General features: G+C 46.4%; 1 protein-coding gene across 2 annotated transcripts in view; it reads right to left on the bottom strand.

The window, feature by feature from the left end:
- The window catches only part of LOC142254941 (synaptotagmin-2-like), a 106,898-nt gene extending 82,996 nt beyond the window's left edge, over positions 1–23,902 (bottom strand). For both annotated transcript variants that reach the window (XM_075326310.1, XM_075326313.1), the window contains exon 1: positions 23,829–23,902. The gene's annotated coding sequence lies outside the window, so the exon portion shown is untranslated. The remainder of the gene's footprint in view (positions 1–23,828) is intronic.
- Between the last annotated feature and the right edge of the window lie 1,247 nt (positions 23,903–25,149).

Raw genomic sequence — 25,149 nt, 5'->3', positions numbered from 1 at the left:
CATCCCCAAGAGGATTCAGTTCACTGTAGTGCCCTGAGGGTCTCAGGGGCGCTACAAATCTAACATTTTCTGTGTGCGGCGGATCGTTTTTTTACTGTGAGCATGTGCACAGTAAAAAACCATGATAACTGTAAATTCAGTTCCAGTTCCAGTGGCCGGAACGATCAGCTGATCGGCTGGCGGCCAGCTATTGTGAATGATCAGCTGATCGCCCGGATTTTGTGAACAATCAGCTGATCGTATAAAGAAATAATTAAAAAAAAACAGCGTGTGCCCCCCCCCCAATTTTGACACCCAGCCATGATAAAGTGCACTGCTGGGGGCTGGTATATTCAGGCTGGGGAGGCCCAGCCTAAAAATAGCAGCCTGCATCCATTAGAAGCGACAATCCCAGCACTTTACCGGGCTCTTCCCTAATTGCCCTGGTGTGGTGGTAATCAGGGTAATATCAATGGTTAATTGCAGCTCAAAGCCACAACTAATGCCTAGATTGGTAATGGCAGGCGTCTAAAGCGGACTTTGCACGCTACGAGATCGCTACAGCGATCTCGTTGGGGTCACGGATTTTGTGACCCGCATCCGGCCGCTGTAGCGATCTCGTTGTGTTTGACTCCTAGGAGCGATTTTGGATCGTTGCAAAAACGTCCAAAATCGCTCCTCGTTGACATGGGGGTCCATTCTCAAATATCGCTGCTGTCGTGTGGGCGAAGTTGTTCCTCGTTCCTGCGGCAATACACATCGCTACGTGTGACGCCGCAGGAACGAGTAACCTCTCCTTACCTGCCACACGCCAGCAATGAGGAAGGAAGCAGGTGGGCGGGATGTTCGTCCCGCTCATCTCTGCCCCTCCGCTCTGATTGGCCGGCCGCTTAGTGACGTCGCTGTGATGCCGAACGTCCCTCCCCCTTGAGGGAGGGATTGTTCGGCAGTCACAGCGACGCTGTCGACCAGGTAGGTACGTGTGATGCTGCCGTAGCGATAATGTTCGCTGCGGCAGCGATCACAAAACATCGCCATAACGATAGGGGCGGGCGCTATCAAACTCGCCATCGCTAGCATCGGCTATCGATGTTGCAGCGTGTAAAGGCTGCTTAAGAGACACCCCCATCACCAATCTGTAATAAGTGACAAGAAATAAACACAAACACTGAAAAAATCCTTTATTTGAAATAAAATACAAAAAGCCCCCTCTTTCACTCCTTTATTAACCCCATAATCACCCCTGCAGGTCTGACGTAATCCACACGAGGTCCCACAACGATTCCATTCTGCTACATCTGAAGATCAAAGTGAGCAGAAATAGAACAGGACTGCCCGCTGTGAGCTCCACAGAATGAATGAGCCGCACTTCACTCAGGTGATTTCTGGTCACAGCCTGAGTGCGGTCACTGCTGAAAGTGTGGCTCATTCATTCTCTGTATAGATCCGCAGACCAGGTCTGTGATTGGTTGCAGTCAGATGCTGTCACTCAGGCTGCCTACAACCAATGACAGATGAAAGGAGTGAATAAATAATGAAGGTAATGAGCCGGGAAGTGGAGGAGTCGCGGAAAGTACAGCCGCGCCGGTGATTCAGTAAATATACTGCTCCAATCCCCCTATCCCCACCACCATTTTTTTTTTTTTTTAACCCATAAGTTTTTTATTGAATTACAACAATCATACAAATTATGGGTAGTATTATTCATTTCCATTTGTGTCCAGTCTGTTATTCTTAATAGGAAACAATTATCCATATTCTGATTTCCGGTTTCCAAATATTAACAATCAATATGTAACTTCAAAACCCCAATGATTATACCTCTACTTCGGCACCAGATGAACGCGAGCAGCAGTGTTCCCCTTTTCCTATTCTCGCCTGGAATCGGAGTGATCCATCCACTTTCCCCATGTGATTTCAAACTTGAACCCTCTATTGTTACTGATTGCTATCATTCTCTCCATGCTGCAATTATGTCGCATCTTGGGCCTTAGTTCTTGAGAAGTCGGTACCTGCGATGTTTTCCATTTGCTCGCAATGCACACTCTTACCACTGTCAAGAATTGTACGGTTATTATTACGTCGTTGTGGTCCATGTCTTCCAGACCTATGGACAGCAAGGCAGTTTCGGGAACCAGCTGTGTCTCTGTCCAAACTGGTTGAATCAACTCACACTCCCACCAGATGTGAAGCAATGAGCCCGGCTGTTTGTTACACCTCCTGAAATTTGAGGATATATTTTTTGTAGGCGTGCTGGTGTATAATACCATCTGTATAGAATTATCCTTGATGTTTCCAGGTGGTTAATACAGTGAGACATTTGTTTGTGTAGTTGAAAGGAGTGATCCCATTGTTCTTCCTGGAATTGTGTTTTTAAGTCAGTTTCCCATCTCTTCACAAATGGTAGGGAGTGCGAGCTGCGTGTATCATTCAGAGCCTCATACGCCTTTGATATCCCTCCCTTTGTGTCTTTGTTAACCTCAAAAAAATGTTCATATGGTGACACCAACTCCTGTTGTTCTGTTTTCACACTTGATAATAAGTGTCTAATTTGGAGGTATTTGTAGAAGTCCCTCTGATTTACCCCAAATATGCTAACGAGATCACCAAATGGTCTAAGTTCCCGGATGTTCATAATGTCTCCTACTTTAATTATACCTTTTGAGATCCAATCTCCCATGTTTATATTTTGGATTAAGTTATCCATAACTTGCATTGGAAGCTTATGTATTCTCGTAGGGAGTAATTTCTGCCCTATCGTCTGCATTAACCAAGTGTTCGCGCCTGCTCGTATTGTGGGGTGTCCTGGCAATTGCTCTTTTTTGGCCAAGCGGAGGTGCCACATATATGAGGCCATGGAGGGGTGCCCCACTATTTGCGCTTCCAATTTTACCCAGGCTTTTGGAGAGTTCCCATCCCACCAGTATCTTAGCTGGTCTAGCATTGTGGCTCGGTAGTATGCCCGTACACACGGGCAACCTAGCCCCCCGGATTTTATTGGCATGAACAGGAATTTCGCTGATACTCTCGCTCTTTGTCGGTTCCATATATAATTCATTAAAGCTGATTGGAGGTTGTTGAGGGTATACAGTGGAATTTGAATGGGTAGGTTGCGAAACTAATATAAAATTTGGGGTAGTACCATCATTTTTACTACTGATATCCGGCCCAACCAGGATATCATTGCCTTGGGAAATGATTGTATTTCCTTATGGATATTTTGCAATAAATGTGCATAATTTATTTTCCCCAGGTGTTTGATCGGATAAATTAATTGAATCCCTAGGTATGGAATTGTGTCAGCCTTCCAAGTCAGTGGATATTGATCCATTAGTTTCTGTTTTGTGGCCTGTGGGATGCCCATATCAAGGATTAAGCATTTACTTAAATTAATTTTATAATAGCTAGCTTGCCCGAATTGGGTAATTATTCTAAATATATGGGGCAGGGAGACCTCAGGATTCGTGACACACAGTATGACGTCGTCAGCAAATAGACCCAATTTGCTCTCCAAAACGCCCACGCTGATCCCGGTAATTTTTTTCTCCATTTTTATAGCTTGGGCAAACGGTTCCATCAATAGAACGAATATCAGTGGAGAGAGAGGGCACCCCTGTCTTGTTCCATTTGTGATATTAAAACCTGGAGACAGGTACTCGTTTGTATATACCTGGGCTGATGGCCTAGAATATAGTGCCATAATGGAAGACAGGATGGGTCCCCCAAAGCCAAAGTTTCTAAGCGTCCTCTCCATGAATCCCCAGTGGATTCTGTCAAACGCCTTCTCCGCATCCAGTGATAGGAGCAGAGAAGCGTTCGACTCCCCTCCGCCTCAGCGATTAAATTGATAAGGCGTCTGGTTCCATCACTGGTTTGTCTATTTTTGACAAATCCGACTTGATCCCAGTGGATTAGCTTGGGAAGGATGTGCAGGAGCCTTAGAGACAGTGCTTTAGCAAATAATTTGACGTCCGTATTCAATAGTGAAATTGGCCGAATGTTTGCCGGGGTGTCTGGGTCCTTTCCTGGCTTGGGTAGGGTAATAATATGAGCGTTCAACATTTCTGCTGGGAAGGTACTGTTCTTGGTGGCCTCGTTAAACACTCTCACCAGGTAAGGGGAAATTGAGTTTTTATACTTTTTGTAGTAGTCGTTTGGGATGCTGGTCCTGGTGCCTTATGTAATTTCAGGGTGTCAATAGCTCTTTGAATTTCCAATGTTGTGAGTGCCTGGGATAGCGTTTCCTTCTGTGTGGGTGATAGTGTTGGTAAGCTTACTGATTCTAAGAATGTCCCTATGTCTGCATCACTTGGTTGGTGGGTTTGGTCATCTCCTTTCAAGTTGTATAAGGTTTCATAATAATTAGCAAATTCGTTTGCAATTCGCTGGGGGTCTATTATTTTTTCCTTGTTGGGGGCCATATAAATATGGGATACGGGATTTTGCTGCACGTATTTTCACCTGTTTAGCCAATAATTCCCCGGATTTATTTCCATGCCAGTAGTATTTCATTTTGAGTTTTTTGAGGGCATGCTCGTATGTGTGTAAATTAAGGTCATGTACCTGTTTGTGTAAATCTGAGATCTCCGCCGCTCTTGTGGGTGAGTAGGATTGTTTGTGCATTCTATGTAAACTTCCCAGCTTGGTTTGGATATCATTTACTGCAGTTTGCGTAGTTTTTTTGTAATGAGAGGCCCGTTTTATAAAATGCCCCCTCATGACCGCCTTGTGTGCACACCATAGGGTTGTGTCTGATACTTCTCCATTGTACGATTGTGTAAAGTAATCGTGGATGGCTTGTTGCGTTTGTGGTGCGTAAGTATGGAGGTTCAGGATATAAGTGTTGACCCTCTAGATTGAAGAGCTATCAATTTCATGCTTCTCCTCTATTTCTAATGTCATGGGAGCTTGATCGCTCCACGTTATATTTCCTATTTTGGCAGTTAGCACTCGTGGGATTACTGTTTTGTCAACTAGAAAATAATCAATTCTCGTGTAGGTATTGTGCGGGTGTGAGAGAAACGTGTAATCTCTTGTAGATGGGTTCTTTAGTCTCCAAATGTCGTATAATTCTTGTATGTGAAACAGTTTCGTAAGTGGGCTAGGGTTGAGTTTATTCGATTTAGATGTGGAATCCATGTTTGGCCACAATGCTACATTAAAATCCCCTACTAGTATTAGAGAGCCTTTTTTGACTTTGATAGCTTTTGCTATCGTCTTCTTGATGTAAGTATATTGTCCTTTGTTAGGGGCGTATACGGTTACCAACGTGTATGGGATATTATTAATTAAACATTGCAATATAATGTATCTTCCATGAGGATCTATAATTTGGTTTGTTTGGGAGAAGGCCACCGAGTCCCTTATTGTGATCGCCACCCCTCCTTTTTTCCTATCCGCCGGCGCCAGGATCACATGTGGGAATCTTTTATGTTTTAATCTACTTGTGTCTTCACTGTTTAAATGAGTCTCCTGTACACACAATATGTCTGCATTGTTCCTCAGTGCCTCTTTCCATAAAGTTGACCTCTTGTATGGGGAGTTTAGGCCTTTGGCATTTATAGATACGAATTTAATCACCACCTATGAATGTATCGCGGGCGGAGGAGGGGACGCTGCGCTCTCCCACTGCTCGGGTCCGGCCGCGGCTGCTGCTGCTCGGTGGTGGCTTGAGCGGTGGGCCGGATCCCGGGGACTCGAGTGGCGCTCCTCGCCCGTGAGTGAAAAGGGGATTGATTGTGGGAATTTATTGTTATTGTCCGTGACGCCACCCACGGTTGTGGTGATTTTGGTGACACCACCGCTGCTCTGGACGGGAATCCCGGGAGCGGTGACAGGGAGCAGCTTTGTTGTTAGTTCTCCCCTCAGTGGGTAGGGGGGTTGGTTGTCCCGGGGCCCGGTGATGGGGTAGGGATGGATGGCAGGCGGGTTACGGGGCCTGGTGAGGTGCAGGGTCGCGGGGGCAGTGCTGTGCCGCACGGCACGGTGGTACTCACTCAGCCAAATGAGGAAGACAGTTTTCGGTAAAACACTCGGCTGGATGGACGGGTCCCACAGACGGCTGCGGTGTTGTTGCTCCCAGCAGGTTGATGGTGACTGCCTTTCCCTGCACCTGTGTACAGTTGTTGGTTCCGATGGGTTCCCACCGGTAACCCGCTCCCCAGCTTGGATGTGGGCTGGAGGAGCCCCTTCTTGCCCGCAGGCTCTGGCCCTGAGAAACGGTTGCCTTGGCGGTGGCGGTGTCTCTCCCTGTAGGTTGGACTGTTGCCTTCTGTCGGGACTTGGCTGTTTGGAAACCCAGGAGGTTCCCTTCACTAACGGATTCGGCAAATTCACGGCGACTCCTAGCCTTGCCAGGGTCCGTAAGCCCCTGCCAGATGGTGCTGACTTCTCTTCGTGTACCGGTCCGGTACCGCCGGGCCACCGCCCATCCACGGTCCTTACGGTAACTCTGATAGGCCACTCCTGCAGACGGTCCCCACCGTCTGCCAATCTTGCTGTACCGCCCGGGCCACACACCTGGACGCTGTCAGTCAGTTGCTCCACTACTACACTTTCCTCCTTCCACTTTCACTGTCAAAACTAATCTGAGCTCTTTTCCCGCCTCCAGGACTGTGAACTCCTCGGTGGGCGGGACCAACCGCCTGGCCCACCCCCTGGTGTGATCATCAGCCCCAGGAGGAAGGCATCAAGGGTTTTTGTCTGACTTCGGTGTGCCTGCTGGGAGTGTGGGGTGTGTAGGGTGTTGTGCTCTGTGGCCCCTGGCTTGTCCAGGGCGCCACAAATGTGGTTAAGATTGCTGAGTTTCTCTGCTTTGTATATTTTATCCCCCTTGTCTTGTGTGAACTGGTGGGGTAGACTATTTTAGTGTCATACTTATTTACCGCGCTACATCTCATGAGGTTGTTTTTTGGAACCTGCTGGGCGTGTTTTGTCCCTCTTCCCATATGTGGGCCTGCAAAACATGGTGTCAAGCATGCAATCTCATACGCATCCAGGTCACTGGTGCTCATGTCCATTGCTTGTTTAAATTGTTTCTCGCCCCCTTTTACCACCCCTGTGGATCAGACTGGAAAATACTGCCACTGTGGGTAAAGAAAAAAATAAACACAAACACAGATAACAGTTAAACAGATAACTTTGCTCTCAAGAGCACAAATATAGGGAACCCGTGCAGGCTGCCTATCACGGGTATCAGGAGCCGAGCAAAAGCCGAACGAACCGGATGTGGCCTGGGCTCTGACATGTGCCCCAAAAATGGACTGGAAGCAGAAAAAGTACCGGGTCCGGAGAAAAGCAGAAAATAAAACTGTAAAAAATAAGAAAAAATGAGAGATCAAAAAGGTTGCATGTAAGATCTCAATGTGAAGAAAAAAAACAAAACAAAAACAGGTCAGAAAATCCTGGTAGATACTTCATGTCAAAGTCCCGATAGCCATATCCGCTGGGGTCCTGCCATAAGTGACCCTCAGCTTCTCAGACCCGAACTGTCTTTCCCTGAAGGGGCTTGCTGCTCTCAACTTGTATAACCAAAAGATGAAACCAAAAAGTCTCCTTTGGAAAGTGTTAACTAGTAGAGTTCCTCTTCAGCTTTCCATGTTCTGTTCCATGAGGCTAGATCAATTCCTCGTTGTACGCTGATCACGCTTGAGACCATTCCTCCAAAATTGGTCGTGGTAGTGGGTTTCTTTCTTGGCCTTCCCTAGCATTGGAAGGGAGATTCCACTCCTTGCAGAGGCATAAAGCTTGCTCCGGGTTGTTCACCACATGTTTGTGTGGCGCCCTGGACAAGCCAGGATGTCACAGGTACTACACCAACACACCAAACAACCGGTCAGGTACACCTAAGTCAAGCAAAAAACATTGTTGCCACCCTCCAGGGGCTGATGTGCACACCAGGGGGTGGGCCAGGCGGATGGTCCCGCCCACCGAGGAGTTCACAGTCCTGGAGGCGGGAAAAGGAGAGCAGATCAGTTTAGAGGTTGAAGAGTGAAGTGGTAAAAGAGCAATCTGCCAGCGTCCGGGTGTGTGGCCCGGACGGTACAGCAAGGTTGGCAGACGGTGGTGACCGTCTGCAGGAGAGGCCTATTGGAGCTAGCCGTAAGGACTGTGGACGGGCGGTGGCCCGGCGGTTCCAGACCGGTACGCAAAGAGAAGCCAGCACCAACCGGCAGGGCTTACGGACCCCGACAAGGCTAGGAGTCGCCACTGAAATTGTCAAATCCGTTAGCGAAGGGAACCTCCGGGGTTTCCCAGCAGCCAAGTCCCAATAGAAGGCAACAGTCCAACCGATAGAGGGAAACACAGTCACCGCCAAGGCTACAGTTCCCAGGGCCAGAGCCTGCGGGCAAAAGGGGCTCCTTTGGCAACCTTCTGTCGCGGGCGGAGGAGGGGACGCTGCGCTCTCCCAATGCTCGGGTCCGGCTGCCGCTGCTGCTGCGGCCTGCTGCTGCTCGGTGGCTCGAGTGATGGGCGGGATCCCGTGGACTCGAGCGGCGCTCCTTGCCCGTGAGTGAAAGGGGTTTGGTTTTTGGGATAGTTTATTGTCCGTGACGCCACCCACGGTTGTGGTGATTGTAGGAACACCACCGCTGCTCTGTATGGGAATCCCGGGAGCGGTGACAGGGAGCAGCAAAGTTGTTAGTTCTCCCCTCCGTGGGTAGTGGGTGGTTGTCTTGGGGCCCAGTGATGAGTTGGAGGATGAGGGATGGCGGGGCCGGTGCAGGGCTTGGTGGGGTGCAGGGACGCGGGGGCCGCGCTGTGCCTCACGGCACTGTGGTACTCACTCAGCCTGAGACGGTGACACAGTTCTCGGTAAAACACACGGCTGGAAAGACGGTTCCCACGGACGGCTGCTGTTGCTTTTCCCCGGTAGTTGATGGTGACGGTCCCTTTTCCTGCACCTAAGTCTATGTTGGTAGCGATGGGTTCCCACCGGTAACCCGCTCCCCGGCTTGGATATGTGCTGGAGGAGCCCCTCTTTGCCCGCAGGCGCTGGCCCTGAGAAACTGGTGCCTTGGCGGTGGCGGTGTCTCTCTCTAACGGTCGGACTGTTGCCTTCAATCGGGACTTGGTTGTTGGGAGACCCAGAGGTCCCCTTCACTGATGGATTTGGCAAATTCACGGCGACTCCTAGCCTTGCCGGGATCCGAAAGGCCCCTGCCAATGGTGCTGGCTTCTCTTCGTATACCGCTCCGGTACCGCCGGGCCACCACCCGTCCACGGTCCTTTCGGCAACCTCCAAGTAGCCTCTCCTGCAGACAGTCACCGCCGTCTGCCAACCTTGCTGTCTCAGTCCGGGGCACACACCCGGACCAACTTCAGGCTTTCTCAACTGTCATTTTCTCTGTCACTACTCTCACTGTCCTCCTTCTTCTTCCTCTCTTGCTCCTCTACCACTTCACTGTTTACTCCTTCACTTCCACTCTCTATCTCCCCGGTTTTCCCGCCTCCAGAGCTGTGAACTCCTCGGTGGGCGGAGCCAACCACCTGGCCCACCCCCTGGTGTGGACATCAGCCCCTGGAGGAAGGCAACAAAGATTTTTGTGTAGCTTTGGTGTACCTATCCGGGGTGTAGGGTGTGATGGTGTTATGACCTGTGACCCCTGGCTTGCCCAGGGCGTCACACTTCAAAGCTGGGGAGCGGGTTACCGGTGGGAACCCATTGGAACCGTACACACTACATAGGTGCAGGGAAAGGCACTCACCATCAACCTGCCGGGAGGAGAAACACCGCAGCCGTCTGTGGGACCCGTCCATCCAGCCGTTTGTTTTACCGGAGACTTTGTGTTCATGATTGGCTGAGTGAGTACCACCGTGCTGTGCGGCACAGCGCTGCCCCCGCAATTCTGCACCTCACCAGGCCCCGTAACCCGCCTGTCATACATCCCTACCCCTCACCGGGCCCCGGGACAACCCACCCCCCTACCCACGGAGGGGAGAACCAACATCCAAGCTGCTCCCTGTCATCGCTCCCGGGATCCCCGTCCAAAGCAGTGGTGATGTCACAACCTCACCACAACCGTGGGTGGCGTCACGGACAATATCCCCAAACCACACCAAACCACCCCTTTCACTCACGGGCGAGGAACGCAGCTCGAATCCCCGGGATCCGGCCCACCGCTCGAGCCACCACCGAGCAGCAGCAGCAGCAGTAGCCGGACCCGAGCAGTGGGTGAGCGCAGCGTCCCCTCCTCCGCCCACGACATTTGCGCCCATCTTTTGTAATTACCAGCTTCACTGGGAACCCCCATTTATACGGGATATTTTGTTCCCTCAGGATCCCCGTGCATGATGAGAATGCTCTCCTGCGTGCTAGGGTGAAAGCTGATAAATCCGCATAGATGGATATATCTTTAAAGCGGTCGGGCAGGGACGGCGGTTGTTGAGCAGCCTCCATTATCTTCTCTTTTATGTGAAAGAAATGGATTCTAACTATAACATCTCTCGGTATCGCTGCTGGGAGGTGTTTTGGCTTGGGAAGCCTGTGGGCTCTATCCATAATCAAATCAAGCTGTGTGGTGTCCGGCAACAGGCATGAGAAATAATCAGTAAGAAATTCTTTGAGGTCTTCAGTTTTGACCATTTCTGCAATGCCTCTCAAACAGACGTTGTTGCGGCGAGATCTGTCTTCCATATCCACTACTTTGAGTTTAAGTGCATCTACCTCTTCATCTATGGACACCACCGAGTCCACCACCTCATTATGCGCAGTGGTCAGCTCCACCATCTTATCTTCTATGTGGGTCGTGTGTTCTTCCACAGCATTAATGTCGTTTTGCATAGATCTAAGCATGTTCTGCATGTCCTTTTTAAAGGTAGACATTATTTCAGACATAAGTTGTCTCATAGTGTGCTCATTTAGTAGTTCTCTAGCAGCAGCTGTTGCAATGCTCTGCCTGTAATCTGTGGGGCTGCTTGTGGCCTGCAGGCCTCTTCCAGGTGTCAAAGCCTGGGGCTGGATTTCTGGGTCCTCCCCCTGGTCCCTGTCTGCCTGAGGCGTGGGTCCCTAGAGTCAGCTCTTTCAGAATTCTCCCTGCTGTAGTCAGATGGGATGCTCCCCATGCTTTTCCCCTTCACAGTCCCCCTTGGAGTTTCTCCTACCTCTTCCTGCATGCGTGGGGTCGCTGGATGCTGTGCCTCCATGCCGCGTCTGAAGAACTGGGTGAGTTTAAGGGGGCTTTTCCTCCCCCTGCCTCTGCTGCTGCGTAATTCTTTCATGGCCCCGCACTCCCGCTACCTTCCGCTGTCTGTCGGGTCTGGAGCCGCTGCTGTAGTAAGCTGTGTGCTGCTTTATGGGGTCAGTATGCACCGGAGAAGATCTACTGTGCTTCCTTCTCCATGTGCTGCTGGCCACGCCCCCTCCCCACCACCCACCACCATTTTTAAGTGGCGGCCAGATACCCTGGGTCAATTCCGGGCTAGAACTGTTTTTTTTATTAACCCGGTTAGACCCACCGATACAGGGTATCTGCGAGTCCACCCGTCACTAGGTTGAAAAACCTTGGCAAAACTACTGAAAAGAATTGACATGTTCATTCTTTTCATAATGCAGTAAAACCTGAGGTGTTCACAAAACCGTCAAGAAAATCCTGGGGCTGTTTTGTGTGTGTGCATGAGATTTCAGAAATCTCAGACTTTGCTGGGACTGTAAGGCTGTGTGTGCACGTTGCGTTCAGTAACTTGCAGAAATGAATGCATCCTCTGGCAGAAATTGTCATTGTCAAAAAAGTTTTTGACCACATAGACGCAGGAAATAGTCACGCGTTTTTATAGCGTTTTTGCCGCGTTTGACTGAGTTTTACATGCATTTTCAGTGCTTAAATTGAGATGCATTTTCAACACATACACAATTAAATAAAGTTTGATCATTCAAACAGTAGGAAAAAATTGAAAAAAATAAAAAAAATAATAATCTTTAAATCATAAACTATAATGATAATTTTCCTGAAAATTATTATAGCAATTGAATAATTATGTGCAAAATAAACTAAAAGTATTGTTTCACTAATATTTTAATGTCGGAATGGATGTGAGGGCAATTAGAAATTGCTTGCCCTCACAATAATGTCAAAAACGCATGCTTTGATTTTGTCAAAAAAGCATGTGTTAAGCAACAAAAAAAGCATGAAAAATGCTAGAATTGTCTTTTAGGAAGCGTTTTGATAATTCTCACTAAATTTGTGAAAATCTCTGCGTTTGAAGAAGCAACATGTCAATTGTTTTGTCCATTTTGGCAGCGTTTTGCTAACATTGAAGTCAATGAGAATTATCAAGACGCATCCTAAATGAAAACTAGCGTTTTTCATGCTTTTTTTGATGCTAAACGCATGCTTTTTTGACAAAATCAAAGCATGCGTTTTTGGCATTATTGTGAGGTCAAGAGGTTTCCAATTGCCCTCACATGCAGCCCGACTTTAAAAAATGAGCCAAACAATACTTTTACTTTATTTTGAACATAAATTTTAAATTGCTTTAATAATTTTCGGAAAATTATCATTATAGCGTATGATTTAAAGATTTTTTTTTTTCAATTTTTTCCTACTGTTTGAAAGTTCAAACTTTATTTAGTAGTGTCTTTGTGTTGAAAAAGCATCTCAATTTAAGCACTGATAATGCATGTAAAACGCGGTCAAAACGCATCAAAAACGCTGGCGTATTTCCTGTGTTTATGTGGTCAAAACCAAATTTGTTTCCGCAGCGATTTAAAGCGCACATGTGATGTCAAATCGCTGCAGAATATTCAGCAGTTACGTGCGCATGAGCCCTTACTGTAATATCGCCATAGGGGACAAGACGTGAAAGTGCGTGAATTAATTTGATATATGACTTGGATGAAGCCTCAGGATGAATATTGTTTAGTTCCTTTTCAAATTAAGGCTGCATTCACACATTACGGCGATGGTGCTTTTTTGTTTTGCAGTAATCTGTTAGTAAAATGCATCAAAACAAAGCGTTTCGCTGCAAATGTGGCAAAAAAGATATCGTTGTGTTGCAATTTATTAAAGCCAATTATATAGTTCTATTGCAATTACAGCAAAGAAAAGAATTGTAACGTAACCATAACATGTGAACACTGCTTAATGTTATGTCTTCTATTTGTAAGGATTAAGCAACTCAAGTGTACAGTATTTATACTGATTACAGCCTCCAGGATATAAAAATTATAGGTAAATATATGGACTCTAATAACCACAGTGAGATATAACATTCTTCTACAAATCAAAAGCTGATCAATAACAGAAAAATGATAGTTTTCTATGTGTCACCTTATAAATGGTCACTGAGGGGGTTAAACAGGATAAGACTATTTATATAGAACATATTCAAATGCCACACTGTTCTAAGAACAAAGGGTAATGTATTTGAACAAGTCACATGAAATTTATTTCTCTCCGAGCTCTGCTACTGAGAAAAAGACACTTAGCTATAATGAAGTCATTGTAAAATGATAAGAAGTCATCATGCTCCCAACTTAAGGTGCACGACTATCGCGAATAAGCGTTCCTAGGAATATAAACAGCTGCCGACCCTCCGACAAACGAGCAAAACACTAGTTCATTGCATAAAATGAGCTTTTGAATACACAAAAGATCATTGTTCTCGCCAGCGCGTTGTCCTGTATAGAGATGAGAGGACCAACGTCAAGTCCCTGCCTTGTCATTAGCCACATCATCATCCTCCCCTACTGCTTTCTATACACTTCGGGGTACTTTGCATGCTGCAACATCGCTAGTCGATGATAGCGATGCCGAGCTCGATAGTACCCGCCCCGTCGCACATGCGATATCTTGTGATAGCTGCCGTAGCGAACATTATCGCTACGGCAGCTTCACACGCACTTACCTGCCCTGCGACGTCGCTCTGGCCGGCGACCCGCCTCCTTCCTAAGGGGGCGGGTCGTGCAGCGTCACAGCGATGTCACACGGCAGGCGGCAAATAGAAGCAGAGGGGCGGAGATGAGCGGTACGTAAACATCCCGCCCACCTCTTTCCACATAGCCGGTGGAAGCAGGTAAGGAGATGTTCCTCGCTCCTGCGGCTTCATACACAGTGATGTGTGCTGCCACAGGAACGAGGAACAACATCGTACCTGTCGCTGCAGCGAAATTATGAAAATGACTGACACTACACAGATCACTGATTTATGGCGCTTTTGCGATAGTTTATCGGTGCATCTAGGCTTTACACGTTGCGACGTCATTACCGGCGCCGGATGTGCGTCACTTTCGATTTGACCCCGACGACATCGCAGTAGCGATGTCGCAACGTGCAAAGTACCCCTTCCTCCTCTACCTCCATTGCATCACCAGATTTCCTTGTGTGTGCCCAAAAAAATGTGTTTGGTCATTCAATCTTCATGGGAATTTTTTTTTCTCAGAAGTTTTATTAAATCCATTGCGCAATGAAGATTGGCCACAGACTTCGCGTGACGTCAAACTGTTGCGTGATCGCTGGGAGAGCGAGTTCTGACACGGTACAGGTTGTTATTTTAAGAGGTGGAAATATACACAGATTCAGAAGGGGTTGTCCGAGTAGTGGACATCCCCTTTAATACTTACAACCTCTTCTGAATCTGTGTATATTTCCCGATCCTAAAATAACAACCTGTACCGGTGTCAGAGCTCGCTTTCCCAGCGATCACGCAACAGTTTGACGTCATGCGAAGTCTTTGGCCAATCAGTGGCCACATAATGGCCACTTAACTCTTCCTGCCTTTGGAGAAATCACTTACATCCAGAGGAACTAAGAGCTGCTGATCTCTCTGTTTGGGGGGGGGGCATATTTTGGAGTCATTTTAGGGCATCATGTTATTTGGAGGAATATTTGGAGGGTCACAATACTGTTTGGAGGGTCATTATACCGTGTTTAATGTGAATAAATGTAAGGTCATGCGCTTGGGCAGTGGAAATAAAATGTATAACTTTATAATCAGTTGTAAAACACTTGGTAAAACTGTCACTGAAAAAGCCCTGGTTATATGGGGGTAGCAGCAAACTTAACTTTACTGACCAGTGTCAGGCAGCTGCTGCCTAGGCTAATAAAATAATGGGAGGCATTAAAGGGAATCTGTCACCAGGTTTTTGTCACGTAATCTGAGAGCAGCATAATGTAGGGGTAGAGATCCTGATTCCAGTGATGTGTCACTTACTGGGCTGCTTAGTGTAGTTTTGATAAAATCACTGTTTAATCAGCAGGAGATTATCATTACAGGACTACTTGGCATGCTGCAGGTAGTCCAGCATATTTATTAGCTCTGTATAACTGCTAGATCTGCAGCAGAGAAAACATTGATTTTATAAAAATTACAGCAGACAGCTCAGTGAGTGACACATCGCTGGAATCAGGGTCTCTGTCTCTACATTATGCTGCTCTCAGATGGGGGAGCAAAAACCTGGTGACAGATTCCCTTTAAGAGAACCTGTCACCAGGTTTTTCCCATATAAGCTGCGGCCACTACCAGTGATCCCTTATATACAGCATTCCAGAATACTGTATATAAGAGCCCAGGCCACACTGTATAATGTATAAATCACTTTTATAATACTCACCTAAGGGGCGGTCTGGTCCAATGGGTGTCCATGCTCTCAGGTCCGGTGCCTCCTCTCTGCTGCGATTTCCGTCCTCCTTCTACCCAGCCCAGTGTGGATGACGTGTCCTATGTCATCCACACAGGATGGCATTGCGCTCCTGCGCAGGTGCACTTCTTTCTACCCTGCTGAGGGTAGGTCAAAGCATTGTAGTGCTCATGGGCGGTCTTTACAGCAACCAGAGCTCTTATGTACAGTATTCTAAAATCCTGTATATAAGGGCTCACTGATAGTGGCCACAGCTTATGGGTGAAAAACCTGGTGACAGGTACCCTTTAAAAGAGGCATAGATGCCCATGAGAAGAACATAGTTTTATCCCTATACAAGGCCCCACTTAGAATACTGAGTACATCTTTGGTCTCCGGTGTATAAGAAGGACAGAAAAGAGCAACCAAGGTTATGTAAGGAATGGGTAGAATGCAGAACCAAGACAGGTTATTAAACTTGAGGTTATTTAGTTTGGAAAAAAGAAAGCTTAGGGGCGATGTCCGTACAATGTACAAATATGAGGGGACAGTACAGAGCTCTCTCTAACGATCTTTTTACTCCCAGTCCTGCAACGGGGACTAGAGGGCATCCACTACGTCTAGAGGAAAAGAGGTTTAATCATAATCACAGATGCAGGTTCTTTACTGTAAGAGCAGTGACACTATAGAACTCTCTACCACATAGTGGTGTAATGGTTAATTCATTACTAAAATTTAAGAGTCCTGGATGCCTTTCTTGAAAAATATGATATTACAGGTTATGTGCCCTAGATTCCGTGATGGGGCATTGATTCTGGGAACTAGTCTGTTTGCCATATGTGGAGTCGGGAAGGAATTTTTCCTTTAATGTGGAGCTTATTTTCTTCCTCATAAGGTATTTGCCTTCCTCTGGATCAACATGCTAGGTTAGGTCATGGGTTGAACTTGATGGACTTAAGTCTACCTTCAACCTTAAATGCTATAAAAAGATGAAACTATGTGGAGGAATATGTGAGGTCCATTATACTATTTTGAGGGCTGTGTGGGGAACACTATACTGTTTGGAGGGCTGCATGGTGGCCATTATACTGTATATGATATATTATGCAGTGTGAAAGGTTATGTTAGGCTTATCATATTGTGTGGAGAGTTGTAGTGGCCACTATACTGTATGGAGAGCCACTCTACTGTATGGAAGGCCATAATACTGTATGGAGGACCATAGCACTGTATGGAGGGCCATAACACTGTATGGAGGGTCATAATACTGTATGGAGGACCATAATACTGTATGGAGGACCATAATACTGTATGGAGGGTCATAATACTGTATGGAGGACCATAGCACTGTATGGAGGGCCATAACACTGTATGGAGGGTCATAATACTGTATGGAGGGTCATAATACTGTATGGAGGGCCATAATACTGTATGCAGGGTCATAATACTGTATGGAGGGTCATAATACTCTATGGAGGATCATAATACTGTATGGAGGACCATAATACTGTATGGAGGGTCATAATACTGTATGGAGGGCCATAATACTGTATGCAGGGTCATAATACTGTATGGAGGGTCATAATACTGTATGGAGGACCATAATACTGTATGGAGGACTATAATACTGTATGGAGGGCCATAATACTGTATGCAGGGTCATAATACTGTATGGAGGGTCATAATACTGTATGGAGGACCATAATACTGTATGGAGGGCCATAATACTGTATGCAGGGTCATAATACTGTATGGAGGGTCATAATACTGTATGGAGGCCCATAATACTGTATGGAGGGCCATAATACTGTATGGAGGGTCATAATACTGTATGGAGGGTCATAATACTGTATGGAGGGTCATAATACTGTATGGAGGGTCATAATACTGTATGCAGGCCCATAATACTGTATGGAGGGCCATAATACTGTATGGAGGGCCATAATACTGTGTGGAGGGTCATAATACTGTATGGAGGGCCATAATACTGTATGGAGGGCCATAATACTGTATGGAGGGCCATAATACTGTATGGAGGGTCATAATACTGTATGGAGGGCCATAATACTGTATGGAGGCCCATAATACTGTATGGAGGGCCATAATACTGTATGGAGGGCCATAATACTGTATGGAGGGCCATAATACTGTATGGAGGGCCATAATACTGTATGGAGGCCCATAATACTGTATGGAGGGCCATAATATTGTATGGAGGCCCATAATACTGTATGGAGGGCCATAATACTGTATGGAGGGTCATAATACTGTATGGAGGGCCATAACACTGTATGGAGTGTCATAATACTGTATGGAGGGCCATAATACTGTATGGAGGGTCATAATACTGTATGGAGGGTCATAATACTGTATGGAGGACCATAATACTGTATGGAGGGTAATAATACTGTATGGAGGGTCATAATACTGTATGGAGGGTCATAATACTGTATGGAGGGCCATAATACTGTATGGAGGGCCATAATACTGTATGGAGGCCCATAACACTGTATGGAGGGTCATAATACTGTATGGCGGGCCATAATACTGTGTGTGGCCCATCATACTGTGTGGAGGATTGTGAGGGCCATCATATTGTGTGAAGACTTTGTGGGGACCATCATGTTATGTTGGGGTCCCTGTGGTGGCTATTATATTTTGCAGGGGGGTGTACTGTAGGGTCATCATACTGTGCATGTTTAGGGTACTGAAGAGGAATTCAGTGAGGGGTATATACTGTGTTTGGGGGCACTTTGTTTGGCATCCTACCTTATGGGGGTCAAGAGAGAGGTATTTTAATGCGTGGTAACACTGATGGGCTTCAGTATAGGCAGCTTTACTTTGCAAGGGCTGCAAAGTTGCACGATATGCTCTTCTGTGACGCCACTGATATGATTTTTTTTTTGTTTGGCAGGGGGCTCAATTAGAACTTCTGCTGCGGAGCACCAGGATTTCTATGTACTACCTGGCTATGTATGCTGCAGATGTCCGCCATAATGTGTGCATGACATATCTATCTATCTGGTATTTTGCATTTTTTCATGGGCTTTTATTTTCCAAAATTGTGCTATTGAAAAATATAAATAAATTGCAATAATTTTTGCCACAATTTGTAAAGATTGCAGCACAGGAAATAATGGAGCCTGTTCACATCATGATCTTATGTTTTCTTTAAAAATTACAAGTACTTGCAGAATGCAGAAATATTTTGGTCTGTCAAAGAGACAGGTTATGCCTGCTTTACACGCTTCAATAAATCTTTCAATCCGTCGTCGGGGTCAAGTTGTAAGTGACGCACATCCTGCATCGTTCGTGACGTATTTGCGTGTGACACCTACGTGCAATCAAGATTGAGCGAAAATACGGTGATCGCATACACGTCGTTTATTCCTCATACATTGGACGTTTTGTTGTATGAACCTAGTCAATTGTAACGTGTGACATCCCTCATACGATTTTGATGTCTGTGGCTATGTGCGCAGGTGTGCGCTCTGCACCGCAGTTTAAAAAAGGTCTGCTTCAGAGCGCAGCTGAAAAGCTGCGTTCTGAAGCGCCTCACAATGTCTGTCATGCACTAATCTCTGTCAGTCGGTCACTATCTCTGTCCCTCACTCTCTGTCCATGTAAGTCTATCCCCCTCTCTCATATACTCACCGTTCCCCGATCCCCGGCGCTGCACGGCATTCACACTGCTCCGGCGGCTTTTACTGTTTTGAAAAAGCCGGCCGCCCATTAAACAATCTCGTATTCCCTGCTTTCCCCGCCCACCGGCGCCTATGATTGGTTACAGTGAGACACGCCCCCACGCTGAGTGACAGGTGTCACACTGCACCCAATCACAGCAGCCGGTGGGCGTGTCTATACTGTGCAGTGAAATAAATAATTAAATAATTAAAAAAAACGGCGTGCGGTCCCCCCCAATTTTAAAACCAGCCAGATAAAGCCATACGGCTGAAGGCTGGTATTCTCAGGATGGGGAGCTCCACGTTATGGGGAGCCCCCCAGCCTAACAATATCAGTCAGCAGCTGCCCAGAATTGCCGCATACATTAGATGTGACAGTTCTGGGACTGTACCCGGCTCTTCCCGATTTGCCCTGGTGCATTGGCAAATCGGGGTAATAAGGAGTTATTGGCAGCCCATAGCTGCCAATAAGTCCTAGATTAATCATGTCGGGCGTCTATGAGACACCCTCCATTATTAATCTGTAAATTACAGTAAATAAACACACACACACGAAAAAATCCTTTATTAGAAATAAAAAACACAAACATATACCCTGGTTCACCACTTTAATCAGCCCCAAAAAGCCCTCCATGTCCGGCGTACTCCAGGATGGTCCAGCGTCGCTTCCAGCGCGGCTGCATGGAGGTGACCGGAGCTGCTGAATACACCGCCGCTCCTGTCACCTCCACACAGCAACTGAAGACAGCCGCGCGATCAGCTGAGCTGTCACTGAGGTCACCCGCTGTCACTGGATCCAGCGGTGGATGCAGCGGTGGCCGCGGGTAACCTCAGTGACAGCTCAGCTGATCGCGCTACTCACCTCAGTTGCTGCGTGGAGGTGAGAGGAGCAGCGGTGAGTAGCGCGATCAGCTGAGCTGTCACTGAGGTTACCCGCGGCCACCGCTGCATCCACCGCTGGATCCAGTGACAGCGGGTAACCTCAGTGACAGCTCAGCTGATCGCGCGGCTGTCTTCATTAGCTGTGTGGAGGTGACCGGAGCGGCTGTGTCTGCTGCAGCTCCGGTCACCTCCATGCAGCAGCGCTGGAAGCGACGCTGGACCATCCTGGAGTACGCCGGACAAGGAGGGCTTTTTGGGGCTGATTAAAGTGGCGAACCAGGGTATATGTTTGTGTTTTTTTTTTCTAATAAAGGATTTTTTCGGGCGTGTGTGTGTTTATTTACTGTAATTTACAGATTAATCATGGAGGGTGTCTCATAGACGCCTGACATGATTAATCTAGGACTTATTGGCAGCTATAGGCTGCCAATAACTCCTTATTACCCCGATTTGCCAACGCACCAGGGCAAATCGGGAAGAGCCGGGTACAGTCCCAGAACTGTCGCATCTAATGTATGCGGCAATTCTGGGCGGCTGCTGACTGATATTGTTAGGCTGGGGGGCTCCCCATAACGTGGAGCTCCCCATCCTGAGAATAGCAGCCTTCAGCCGTATGGCTTTATCTGGCTGGTTTTAAAATTGGGGGGGACCGCACGCCGTTTTTTTTAATTATTTAATTATTTATTTCACTGCACAGTATAGACACGCCCACCGGCTGCTGTGATTGGGTGCAGTGTGACACCTGTCACTCAGCGTGGGGGCGTGTCTCACTGTAACCAATCATAGGCGCCGGTGGGCGGGGAAAGCAGGGAATACGAGATTGTTTAATGGGTGGCCGGCTTTTTTAAAACAGTAAAAGCCGCCGGAGCAGTGTGAACCCCGTGCAGCGCCGGGGATCGGGGATCGGTGAGTATATGAGAGAGGGCTGCTCAATTCACTTACTCAAGAGTTTAGCGGTCACCGGTGAGTCCTTCACAGGTGACCGCTAATCAGGACGCGACACAGACAGAGCCGCAGCATGACAATGAAGTCGGGTGAGGTTCACCCGAGTTCATTCTGACAGTGCGGCTCTGTCTGTGTCTGCTGTCATCTGCCATTCAGCTCTGCTACATGGCTGTCTGTGGCTGCTGTCAGCGGCCATGTAGCAGAGCTGAATGGCAGATGACATAGTAAAAACGCATCCCTACACATTACACACGCTTGGCAAGTCAATAAATAAAAAAAAAAAAAAAAAAAAGGGTGCCCAATGCATACGTCACAGAACACATGATCTAAAGGATCGCACACAAAATTGATCAATTTAACATAGACTACTAACGCACGTGTGACAGCAAATGAACGACCTACGTGCAATCTCATTCAATCGCATATGTGACCTGGGCGTGTCACATCGCATACGAGATCGCACACCTAATTGTAAGGTATAAAGCTGGCTTTAGGGGGGCTTACGCAGATATCCCACTGTAGCCATCAATTTGTCAAAAACAGCACTGATAGGACGATTATTGTTGAGCTCATAATGAGAGAACTATGCAGTATATATATATAACCGATTCCAACACATGCAATAATATATATACCGTAGTACAGTCACTGCCTAAATCCACAATATCCCAAGAAAAAGTATTAGCTGCCACCACCAATCAGTGGTACAGGTAGATTGGACACCCATTACAGGTAGTATATGGCTTCCGGGAAACAGTTTATAGAGCAAGAGGAACTAAGCTATTTACTAAGCTAAATTTTATATATTTAGTCCGAAAGCTAAGCAGTGTTTACAAAAGATGTAACAAAGGCAACCAAACAATACAGTATATACAATTACATAAAAGAAATTGGATAAACAAAAGAAAAGTATTAAAGCTGATGTCACTGCAATGGCTTCTGATTTATGGAGGGAAGTAGTCCTTAAGAAAATGGATAGAACCTTCAACACACTGCACCCTCCCAGGACTGAAAATGGACCAAAATGTAATATTGCCTTTTATTAACACAAATTACCTCCCCTTGGTGACCTAATGTGGGGGCTGTCGGTGGGATGTGCTTGGCCCTTCAGAATTTTATGAGATCCCCAACTTTTTCAATGTCTTTGCCCTTGGAGATCTCAGGTGGATTATATCATGTTCATGTTTCTTATCATGATTTTATCTTTCTATAGAAATGAAACATAGCCGAAATTAATTTGGAGCTAATATGCATATCATACAATTATGAAAAATGGTATACGCAAAGCAGGAGGAAAGGGTTAAACCCCGCTGCCATGTGGAATGAGGAGATCACTCAGGAATAGCTTCGTGATTTTATTATTCAATGCTTTTCAAAGTCTTGAGAACTTCTTCTTCAGGAATCAAAATCACTGATATACATTCCCGAGTGATCTCCTCATTCCACACGGCAGTGCAGGTTAACCCTTTCCTCTTGCTTTGCGTACACCATTTCATTTTCAGGGTCTGAAGCAGCCACTGTGGTATTGATTTCTTGCTCCTATAGTAGTTGTGAATCTCACAACTACCCCAGGTGAGTGATTTCCCTATTTGCGCCTTTGTCTCTTCCAGCAAACCTCTAATTATGAAAAAAATATGCTTGTTCTTCTCCTCGTAGTTACAAAAACGAAAATGTATACAGCATCCATAACTGGAGGATCTATACAAACAAAATGTAATTGCCCGCCTCTGCTTATACAAATCTCAGGATTGTGGTCTCTCTCCCATCAGATATACCAGTTTTAATTACCTGTCCACACCAGGAGGTCTTAGCTGCATAGGGTTCATGTGGAGTGTTAGGGTGGCTTTACATGCTACGATATCAGTACCGATATCTTTAGCATGCGACCCGCCCCCATTGTTTGTGCGAAACGGGCATATCGCTGCCCGTCGCGCACAAAATCGAGCACCTGCGTCACACATACTTACCTGCATAGCGACGTCGCTGTGACCGGCGTACCGCCTCCTTTCTAAGGGGGTGGTCCGTTTGGCGTCACAGCGACGTCAATAAGCGGCCGCCCAACGAAAGCGGAGGGGCGGAGCTGAGCAGGACGAACATCCGCCCATCTCCATCCTTCCGCATTGTGGCCGGCGGCAGGTAAGGAGATGTTCCTCGTCCCTACGGGGGTCACACACAGCGATGTGCACTGCCGCAGGAACGAGGAACAACAACGGCAAAGCGATAGTATTGATAATTGGGAGCGGACCCCCATGTCAACGAGGAGCAATTTTGGACGTTTTTGCAACGATCCAAAATCGCTCCATGGAGTCACACACTACGACATCGCTACAGCGGCCGGATGTGCGTCACAAATTCCGTGACCCCAACGAGATCGCTGTAGCAAAATCGAAGCGTGTAAAGCCCGCTTTAGATTGCAAGCTCTCTTTCCTCCACAGTTATTAGTTTCATGTAGTCAGTGTGGATATGTCTCTTCTCTCCAGGAATACCTTTTGAATAGTCAAGTTCTCCATGATAAGCTGTGTTACTTATCCATCTACAGTATTTCTATGCCTTACCTTCATGATCAAACAATGCAAAAACTGATAACTACAAATAATGAATCATCTATATAGTGAAAATCTTCTGCAGCAGCTAGAACTCACAGTGCAAAAAGGCATGCCTTCATGCTGCTAAATTGTTATTTGTTGTACAGTGGCCTCTATTATTTTATTTTAGAAATTAAATCGGGGCAATAGGAAATCATATAATGAACAATAACACAATATTGAAAAGCAGAGCCTTACCGTAGGCTTTTTTGTCCAGGTAGCCAGCAATGTGTTCTCAGCTCCGCAGCATATGGCATATGCTCAGTTTCTGGCATAATCTGCTAGATCAACAAGTATAACCTGCCCTACTTATTTAGAACACACCTGAGTTGCTTTCACTCTTTTCCCCACAAGGCATACCTGGGGTAGATTGCTATGCTTTTATTTAAAGGTTATGGACACTTTTGAAATTGGAAAACGTATTATTTTTTTTTACAAACGATAATGGTAAACCTTAGTCAGGGCTGGGTTTAGACAAAATTTGGCCCTAGGCACAAATTAAAAGTAGGGCCCTCAATGCAAACCTGCTGTACTGTCACACAATTTATAATGCATTTACATAGGCGGATTTCGGACCGTTAAACAAGCGCGATCAACTATATTCATGTAGGTCAGTGCTTATTTACTGGCCTGTTGATAATGAAAAATGATGGGGGTAGAACGATTTCTAATAGACAGTTCTGTACCCATACATATGATATCACAGTGATGGGTGAACTCGCAGATATGCGGGAACGCCAGGTCAAACCAGATTTTTAAAAATCCCTGTTCATGCCCAGAATTGATCCCTGATATCTTCTCAGACACAGATTCCCATACAATGCTATTAGGAGCCGAATCATGCGCTTTGAAATGGTGTTAGTTTTTGATAGGTGGGATTAGAGCAGGAGCATTATACTTACCAGTCTCCCGCACGGCTGTATTACTACTTTGAGGGCCACTCATTAACCTCATATATACGCACTGCTTCCCCCGCCCACCGGCAGTCCCGGCGCTTGTGATTGGTTATTTGATATCCAGCCTTGATAAAGCTGACAACTGGGAGCTGGTATTCTCAGACTGGGGAGAATACCAGCTCCCAGCTGTCAGCTTTATCAAGGCTGTTTATACATGCTATGTGCTTCCAAGAACTCAATAACCCAATGAATGACCATCATTTTGCTAGATCGTTTGGTGATTGCTGACATACAGTACTCTCATCTGCAGTGCTGGTATCAATAAGTAAACCTACTTAAACTACACAAACTCCCTGCATTACACACACACACACACACACACACACACACACACAGCACACACACAATGTGTTACACACATTGTAATGTGTTAGGTTTTTTTTCCTTCACTGTCATTTCTGTTTTCTTATTGGCAAAACAAAATAAAAAGAAATTCTAAGCTTCTCCTACTCATTAAACAGTAGAAAAACAACAGCACATGGATGGCCTCTGTATATTTTTTGATCCTTACAGGCAATTTTGATTCATAAACTGCATCAAAAACAAATGTCTCCAAATTATTT

The sequence above is a fragment of the Anomaloglossus baeobatrachus genome, chromosome 10 (genome assembly GCF_048569485.1).
Source record: "Anomaloglossus baeobatrachus isolate aAnoBae1 chromosome 10, aAnoBae1.hap1, whole genome shotgun sequence".
NCBI lineage: Eukaryota > Metazoa > Chordata > Amphibia > Anura > Aromobatidae > Anomaloglossus > Anomaloglossus baeobatrachus.
This window is presented reverse-complemented; position numbering and strand designations above follow the sequence as displayed.